We start from the raw sequence: 10,048 nt of genomic DNA, 5'->3' as shown, positions 1-10,048 counted from the left end.
ATATTTACTATTCTTTCTACACATCGAGATGGTTTGTTCCTGCAACCTCAATAAGGATTCTTTAAAAACCAGCCAGCTCTCCTGGACTCCTTTCCCCCTCATGTTATTCTCCCAGGGGATCCTGCCCATCAGTTCCCTGAGGGAGTCAAAGTCTGCTTTCCTGAAGTCCAGGGTCCTTATTCTGCTGCTCTCCTTTCTTCCATTTGTCAGGATCCTGAACTCGACCATCTCATGGTCACTGCTTCCCAGGTTCCCATCACCTTTTGCTTCCCGTGCTGATTCTTCCCTGTTTGTGAGCAGCAGGTCAAGAAGAGCTCTGCTCCTAGCTGGTTCCTCCAGCACTTGCACCAGGAAATTGTCCCTTACACTTTCCAAAAAATTCCTGGATTATCTGTGCACCACTGTATTGGTCTCCCAGTGGCTATTGGGGTGATTGAAGTCCCCCATGAGAACCAGGGCCTGTGATCTAGTAACTTCTGTTAGTTGCCTGAAGAAAGCCTTGTCCACCTCATCTCCCTAGTCTGGTGATCTCTAGCAGACTCCTACCGCTACATCACCCTTGTTGCTCACACTTCTAAATTTAATCCAGATACTCTCAGGTTTTTCTGCAGTTTCACACTGGAGCTCTGATCTTACAAACAATGCAACTCCCCCACCTTTTCTGCCCTGTCTGTCCTTCCTGAACAGTTTATATCCATCCATGACAGTACTCTAGTCATGTGAGTTATGCCACCAAGTATCTATTATTCCAATCACATCCATAATGCCAAGATCAGAGATAAGAAGGCTGCTTCTTCCCCCACTTTTTAATAAACACTAGTGAAAGTTATATTATGTTTTGTAAAGGAATAAACACTTTCAAATACAAACCTATATGAAGACACATCCCTTTATTTAACATTTTTACAGGTGTGTTTCAATAAAATAGAGCATGTAGAAACGCCTAGGGCCAACTCCAGGCACCAGCCAAGGAAGCAGGTGCTTGGGGAGGCCAATGGGTCTTTGGCAGCAATTTGGCGGCAGGTCCCTCAGTCCCTCTTGGAGTGAAGGATCTGCTGCTGAATTGCTGCTGAAGAATGAAGCAGTGTAGCAGAGTTGCCGCTGAATTGCCGCCAATTGCACCTTTATTTTTTTTCCCGCTTCCCCACTTGGGGCAGCAAAAAAACTGGAGCCAGCCCTGGAAACGCCCTAGGTTTAAAACCACAGGACCTTTCTAACAGCCAGTTTATATTCCCCTTATTCTGTAAACCAGTGGATCAGAGAGAAGTTGTTTCTTACCCCCACCACACTTTTTAACAAATACAAATGAAAGTTATGTTAAGTTTTGTAAAGGAATAAAGACTTTAAAAGACAAGCCTATATGAAGACAGAGCCCTTTATTTAACACTTTTATATGTGTGTTTCCAAAAAAAAAAAAAGAGTATGCAGAAACACTCCAGAGATAAAACCACAGAACCTTAGTAACCGTAGTAACTTTTTATCTCTGATCCACTGGCTCACAGATGCTGTTTTTGCTGCAGCTTCAAATTGTCCTCACTAAAAGCATAGGGAAAAGGTTTTAAAAACTTTTTGTTACTAAAGGATTGTGGGTTTAACCCTGGGGTGCTTCTGTATGTTCTTTTTTTTGTTATTGAAGCACACATGTAGAAGTGTTAAATGGAGGGATATTTCTTCAGATAGGCTTGTCTTTCAAAGTGGTCATCTTTGTTTCTAATCCACTAACTTAAAAAGGCTGCTTCAAATTGTCCTCACTAAAAAATAACCAATGTTAGCAAAAGCCTAGGGGAAAACTTTTTTTATTACTATAAATTACTTTGATAAACTGGTTGTCTGTGGTTTTAATCCTGGGGTGTTTCTGCGTGCTTATTTTTTTATTAAAACACCTATTCATAAAGGGCTGTTTCTTCAAATAGGTTTGTCTTTTCAAGTGATTATAGAATAGAGCTTTATTCCTTTACAAAACTTAATATAACTTTTTCTTGCTTGTGTTCAAAAGTTTAAATAGAAACAAACTTCTTATCTCTAACTCTGGACATCCAACAGCCTTTTTTATCTCGAATTCACTGGCTAACAAATTTGCTTTTGCTGCAGATTCAAATTGTCCTCACCAAAGGCATAGGGAAAAACTTTCAAAAACAGTTTGTTACTAAGGGCTTATGGTTTCAACCTTTATTAAAGCACCTATGTAAAAGTGCTATGTGGCGGGAAAGATGCTTGGAGTCTGTTTTTTTAGACAAGAATAAGGCAGTTAAAGGGAAGGGGAGGGTAGTGAGGGGAGGGGAAGGAGATGGCTCTTGTTTAAAAATCTTGGGACTATAGGATTGGTTCAGGAAAATGTGTTCTATGACACAGCTGTAGAACAGCATCTGATTGGTCCGATCCAAAGGTGTAGATAACTAGCCTGAGGGGTTGTGAGCCTTGGGATCTCCCTCTTTTCCCAGGAACAGTCGCAAGGGTAAGATCTCTCTCTCTGACTCACCCACATGCTGCCTATCTTTGCCCTTTGAAAAGGGGCTTTCTTTTTCCTTTTCCTGCCGTGTTCTCTCTTTTAACCTATCTTTATATTTTTCTCTTTTATTTGACTCTTTTTAAATGCTCTTTATCTCAATTTTTTTTGTTCTTTAATAACATGCAAGACTAGTCCCTTAAAAACACCTCTCCTTACTAAACCTAACCCAAAATCTTTCTTTTCTTTAATAACTTGCCTCTATTCTTTCAAACTAACCCTTTAAAAACAAAAATCTTTAGTTTTCTTTAATTTCTCTTTCTATTCTTTAATAACATGCCAAACTGGGACTTTTCAGCTTGGAAAAAAGATGACTAAGGGGGATATGATAGAGGTCTATAAAATCATGACTGGAGTGGAGAAAGTAAATAAGGAAGTGTTTTTTATTCCTTCTCATAACACAAGAACTAGGGGTCACCAAATGAAATTAATAGACAGCAGGTTTAAAACAAAAGGATGTATTTTTTCCATACAACGCACAGTCAATCTGTGGAACTCCTTGCCAGAGGATGTTGTGAAGGTCAAGATTATAAGAGGGTTAAAAAAAGAACTAGGTAAGTTCATGGAGGATAGGTCCATCAATGGCTATTAGCCAGGATGGGCAGGGATGGTGTCCCTAGCATCTGTTTGCCAGAAGCTGGGAATGGGCAACAAGGGATGGATCACTTGATGATTACCTGTTCTGTACATTCCCTCTGTGGCGCCTGGCACTGGCCACTGTTGGAAGACAGGATACTGGTCTAGACGGACCTTTGGTCTGACCCAGTATGGCCATTCTTGTGTTCTTATGAATTAATGGAAGTTAGGAGCCAAAATACCTTTGAGGATCTGGGCCTCATATGGCTTCAGTAACCCTGCTGCACTCTGGTTCCTTCTTTTTGCCACATGAGCAGATCCCTTTGTTGTGCAGTTATTACTCATGTTTGTTACCTAGTGCCTACAGATCAACTATGAACTGGATCTTTTTGTACTAATTGCTGGCCAACCCACAGTAGTAGGCAGTCCTCGCCCCCCATGCAGCAGTACGTGCTGTGTGATTTACATCCTCCTGGTAATCAGCATCTCTGTCCTACCTACCTAGAGGGGTACAGTGGGGTGATCAAATTAGATATTTAACAAGTGGGCACTCCAACAAATTATCCCATTACAATTCTAGCAGATGAAACAGTGACCAGCACACATCTTCACTATCTTCTTCCTCCCATCCCCACTGTTTGGAGACTGAGTATGTGGTCTCTGCTACTTTTCCAGGACTGATCCATCCCAGTCTGGCCAATCTCTCTGTGCCAATTTTCAACACAGATAATATAGTCATGCTAACTCAGGGCAGCTGCCGCCTCAAATTGATTTTCTCTCTCTCTCTGAACAGCCGTAAACATTTTTGGCGTGAGAAGTGTCTTCCTAACAGAGGCTGCCTGGGAGAGCCAGTTGAGAGGAGCTATCACTTATCCCCAGCCATTTTTGAAATACATACAGTTTACTTAAATTATTTTCAGGAGTAAATCTCATTATACAAGTAATGAAATTTGGCCCTGGGTATTGCTCCAGACTGTCAAGCTGAGACCACTGTTGTTAAATCAGAAAGATCCCAGGTATCAGGGAGAGAAGTGAGTGAGAACCAAGCAGACAGAGGTAGCGACCACAGGGTGAACAGGAAGAAAACCAGAACATAGACTGAAATTGAATATTCGTATTGATTAAAAAATCGCACCATGAGAACAATAAAATAATGGGGGAAGGAAAGCCAGCTACCTCCGACTGCAAGCACAGGAAAGCCACCACCCTTACCACTTGATGGAAAGCACGGAACTCCTAATTTTCCCAGATAAATAACTGAGCAAGGGAAACAGACACTTAGGCAACTCATGCAACCTCTGAGGTTTCCTTTGCTAAGAAAGGAAGGTCACTGCATGGCTGGAATACCACTGCACCTCCTCCCTATCCACCTGTCTCTTACCAACCTATTCCCACTACTGGCCCTATCCCAGACAATCAAAGGGAATGTATGCTTAACAAGCACAGTATAAAACAAACTATCTGGTTATAATTTGATGAGATTTAGTGGCAAGTTTAGCACAGTTGCTGTGCTACATACTGATTCCTGGCCATTGGTATTTCATATCAGTATTGGTACTTCAGGCTTTTGTGATTAGTACACATTAGGCTTCCTCTCCCTCCCTGGGTGAGTCTATGTGCTGGGCCCTGATGTATCCTTGTTGCCTACTTCTCAAACTGTTGCAGGTGCTCTAACCCTCAAGAGATCTTTGGTTCCTCCAGTCCTCAGCCTCAAGGCTGTGAGAGGCTGCACAAGCTTTCCTGCAGGTTTGAGCATATACAGTTGAGTGTTCGACGATGTGGATATTCATCCACGAAAGCTCATGCTCCAATATGTCTGTTAGTCTATAACAGAGGTCAGCAACCTTTCAGAAGTGGTGTGCTGAGTCTTCATTTATTCACTGTAATTTAAGGTTTCTCATGCTAGTAACACATTTTAACGTTTTTAGAAGGTCTCTTTCTATAAGTCTGTAATATATAACTAAACTATTGTTGTATGTAAAATAAATAAGGTGTTTAAAATGTTTAAGAAGCTTCATTTAAAATTAAATTAAAATGCAGAGCCCCCCGGACCAATGGCCAGGATCCGGGTAGTGTGAGTGCCACTGAAAATCAGCTCGCGTGCTGACTTCGGCACGAGTGCCATAGGTTGCCTACCCCTAGTCTATAAGGTGCCACAGGACTCTTTGCTGCTTTTACAGTTGAGTGGGAGAGGCTGGGCATTGGCCGGTCTAGTTGAAGTTTTAGGCAATAAAATGGCACAGTTGCTGTAAAGTTTGGGGATCTCTTGTGCTCTGTCCTATACCTTGGAACGCCTGCTAAAGCCGTTGCACACAGAAGGAAATGAATTTCAACAGCCACAGGAGAAAAGGGCTGTGATTGCCTAAAAGGAAGCACAGATCAATTTGATGTTTCATGGGGGATGTTAAGTCCTAAAATTACTATTTATAAACCATGTCTTTGCAGGCAGTCATCTGAGTTCCTTTTTGCTAAAACTCATGATGTCCTTACAGTTCAACGATTCATTAACAAATGACCATTAATGACATGACAGCTGTTGCTATTACAGTTATGCACCTAATAAATCATCCTAAAAGGAATGCATAAGGGGCTTTACAACCCATGAACAGTGGGCGGATGTAGCATTCAAGCTGAAAACAATCACACAGAAGTCATGCTGGACTGAGAGGAGCTCGGGGATTAGAAATGATTGTATTCTCACTCTTTTCTTGCAGCAAGCAGGAAGAGCACCTCACTATCCAGGTTTAGATGATCTTGCCTTTGGGACAGAGGAAATATGACCTAAGGCTCACACTGCATTTAAAATTTTCTGAGTTTCACATACCTAACCACATCTGTTCCCTCCCACCCACTGAACTCTTGAGCATTTGAAGGCAGGAATGAAATACCAGAGTCAGTATAAAGTTTATACTTGAAATCGCAATATAATTCTCCTCAATAACAGACACTGGAGACTAGAGACCTGATGCAAAAGTCATTGAACTCAATGGGAGACTTTCCTCTGACTTCAATGGTTTTGGATCAGGTGCTAAAAGAAGCAAGGAATGATAAGTTTAGCATCCATTTTGGATGGATTTTGTGCAATTTTCTTCTAATTAGCGCCTAACTGGGAGTGCATTAGGAGCACTGATAAATTAGCGAACTGCATTTTATTTAAAGATCCTCATGCTTTTCAGTCAGAATCACTTATTTTGATGCAGCTGTAAAGATGCCATCGTCTTTTCCAAGAGACGAGTTTCAATGGGACCCTATTTTGGCTTCAATATGACATTACAAATGGGATTTGCATCATGTACACAAAGCACTACCCTTGTGAATCCTGTGTGTAACCAGTGCAGATGCTAGTGTGGTGGTGAAAAAAGAAGTGGGTAAACTAATCTAAACTCCATATTCTTCATATGTGAAGTGTATAAACTGTGTTTACCCTTGACGCACCACTGAGTGCAGGCACGTCCTCACTCAGTCCAAGGCAACCTTCAAGGAGATTAATGCAATAGAATGACCAGGTCATTACAAAATGGACTGGAAGATGTATTTAATCACAGGGTTCAACCCAGTGTGATCTCTGCTTGGAGCTGGTTTGAGTGAGTTTGCACCAAGAGCTTAGTGGCATTTCCTCTGTCACGTCATCTTTCAGCTTCCCAAAACACATGAAATAGCGTCAAGATTTTGTAACGTTGCCTAACTAGGCCCTAATTACTTCATCTCTTCCCTTTTATAATGTCAGTAACTGACCAAACTTCAGGCGCAGGGAAGGGTCGCCAGGTTCGCCTTTTCTGCTCTGTGCTGGTGCTTCCAGGGGGAAAAGGATGTCAGAGCAGTTCAGGAGACTGTGGGGAGGAAAGGGGTCAGAGCTGTGCTGGGAGGATGTAGTAGATGCGCAGAGGTTCTCAAACTGGGGGTCGCGAGGTTATTACATGAGGGGTCATGACCTGTCAGTCTTCACCCCAAAGACCCCGCTTTGCCTCCAGCATTTATAATGGTGTTAAATATATTAAAAAGTGTTTTTAATTTGTAAGGGGGGGTCGCACTCAGAGGCTTGCTATGCGAAAGGGATCACCAGGACAAAAGTTTGAGAACCACTGAGAGACTTCAGCTCTGACCCTCTGCCTTGTCCTTATTCATCTTCCTCATTTTCGTCTCCCCCACTTTCAAAACATGTGCACACTGACTTCATGTCAGCCCCTGCACTGTTCTTGCATCCTCTGCTCAGTTCCTCAACCTGGGGCCCCTCACCGATGCCTGCCCCTCCTTGGGGAGGAGGGCTGAGGATGGAAGATAAGGTTGTGCTGGATAGGCTGAGAGATAGGAGACAAGATGATGTCGGGGCAGTGAAGGGACGCAGGTTGTCTTGTATGGCTGGTTTAATCATTGCTAAGGAGCCAGAGACAGCGGAGGCAGAAAGCTGGGTTGTGGAACATGCCCCAAAGAGCTTACAATCTGATTTCCATGGGGGCAAATCCTGAAGTGCTTAGTTATGGCCTGCTCTTCCACACACTCAGGGCCATTCTGTGTGCGTTTCTGGATCCTGCCACGTGGCAGGTAGTTCAGCTGTCTCCTGGACACTGTTTCCCCTTTCTATGAACCCTGAAGAGAGCTCACAAAGAAGGTACTGGGTCTGCACACAGGGAGGGAGTGGGCCCTGGGAGATGCACATTGTCCCTCTCAAGCTCTGTAGGGAATATGGACAAAGGATAATATAGCTCCAGGCTGTATTAGTTTTTGCATGGATCCTACCCTACACCTAGTAGCCACTTGGGAGATCCCTTACAGCAGTGGTGCTTCGAAGCCAGAGAGAAGCCGTGGCCCCTCCCCTGCTGGGGACAGAGAACTCTGGGGCTGCAGGCTGCAGGCGCTGGTGTTCTCTGTCCCTGGCAGGCACGGGGCTGTGGCTTCTCTCCGGCTTCTCCAGGGCTGCAGGCTGCGGGCGCAGTTCTCTGTCCCTGGCAGGGGCCGGGCTGCAGCTTTGAAGCCGGAGAGAAGCCGCGGCACTGCCCCTGCTGGGGACAGAGAACTCTTGGGCTGCAGGCTTCATTCTATATTAAAGTAAGAATCATAAATATATTTGGACCAGCAGTTCAACAATGTTTTACTTTTTTAAAATAAATAAGATGAAAACTGTTTATGATATTTATTTTGTAAAAACTCCTTAACTTTTCTTACAGGTAGATAAAAAAGAGCAAATTCACATGGTAAGGTGAAAAAGTCATTGCCGAATAATTTAATTAATACCTTTTACATGTAAAATTACCCTTTTTATCTTATGGATTCATACATTATGTAATATGAAATATGATTTTTTTGTATTGTTTAATGTACAAATACAAAATAAGCCTTGAAAAATTGTTGGTGCCCGCCACACTCTTCTGAAAACATGAATGTGCTACTGGCCACAAAAAGGTTGGGGACCACTGCCTTACAGCCTTATTTTAGTTCTGTCTTGTATGAAAGTCAGTCTCCTGCTCCAGATTGCTGTGTATTATTATTATTCTCTTTGACCTCTTTCCTACCTCAGATTTGGAAAATCACCTCAAACATCACTTGTAATTAATACTCTTAATGAGAACATATGAGATTGCTTTGTAATGTACATTGCAGACATCTGAACAATGAAGGAAAGAATCTGGCCACAAAGTTAACTGTGGGGGCCAGGGAGGGAGGGACGAGTCACTTACACTAATCATGACTCCCAAAGATGAATTTCTTTACAAAAAACTGGAGGCTTGAAATTCCTGCACTGGCTGTGACATTGCCTAACTCTCAGCAATGTTCTCTTTATTGTTAACAGGATCAATACAATACAAAGATGTTTATAAAGACTGACAGAGATCATCTGTTTTGTCAGTCCTAATGCCCTCCCTAAAAGTGAGGTTGCTTGAAAGAGTAGGGGAAGAAAATTTCCCTTTCAACTCAGAAATGTCACCTCAATAAAAATCAGGATGCAGCAATAGCTTCTCTTTTGGTAATTACGAAAGGGAAACATCTCTGTGGCCACCAAAGAATAAAAATGGGCAAAGGTGAAAGTATTCAGCAAGTAACCAATGCCAGTTCCTTAGTGATTTTTATTACAATGCAAAACATTGCTGTTCCTGCAAGAGGAGTGCAAAATAAATCCTATCTCTGAGACATTTTGTAGGTAGAAGGTAAAGGAAATCCGCTGATTCTTCTCCATTGTCATAATCGGTGCTTTCAAAAGATGAGTTTGTGTGTGCTGGTGTATGAAAAGTAAGAATCTCATATATTCCAGATTGCTGCGATGTACAATACATGAAATCCATTAATCTGGGAGTTTTGGTGCATCACTGAAAAATATGCAAGTTTCTTCTCTTCTAGCCAGCCAGCCAGGGAAGGTATTTATTCCTTGTAGATTTTCTTGTGGGTTGCTAAATAGAACTTGACATTGTAGCTTGTAGCAATAAATCCAAGTACATTCACAGGTGCTGACTTAATGCTCTTATATTAACAGACTTCTAGCAGTCTAAAGGCTTGTGCAATTGACCAACTTCCAGCAGTGCTGGGGGTCTTGGTTTACAATTCAGTGACCTGAAAGGAACGCATCATTACAGTCATTGACCTGAAAGGTTGAGATCTTTGTGTGGCTTTCTTCCATTAGAGACTTCACAAAGAAATCTCTGCTTGGGAGAGGTGCACATTTCACTTGGTCAAATCATTAACAGTAAATGGTGGGAGAGGACAGATTGAAAGAGAAGTCCCCATGTGAAATATTTATCAATGAAGCGCTGACCATCAGCTCACTCAAATGTCTAGAAACTGCTCAGTGCATCTAATCTAGTCTGTATGCTTTTCATTTTGTTATTGTCCCATGTAGAGGACTTACCCCCAATCCCTTAATATCTACAGAATGAAGCTTCTGTGAATTGACTGCTGAAGGACTTGTTCCTGCAGCCTTAGATTCTAATTCAGCAAAGCACTGAAGCACATTCTTAACTTTAAGCATGTTGAGTC

Source organism: Chelonoidis abingdonii, chromosome 22 (genome assembly GCF_003597395.2).
Source record: "Chelonoidis abingdonii isolate Lonesome George chromosome 22, CheloAbing_2.0, whole genome shotgun sequence".
Classification (NCBI taxonomy): Eukaryota; Metazoa; Chordata; order Testudines; family Testudinidae; genus Chelonoidis; species Chelonoidis abingdonii.
The sequence above is the reverse complement of the archived record's forward strand: the minus strand, read 5'-3'. Positions refer to the sequence as shown.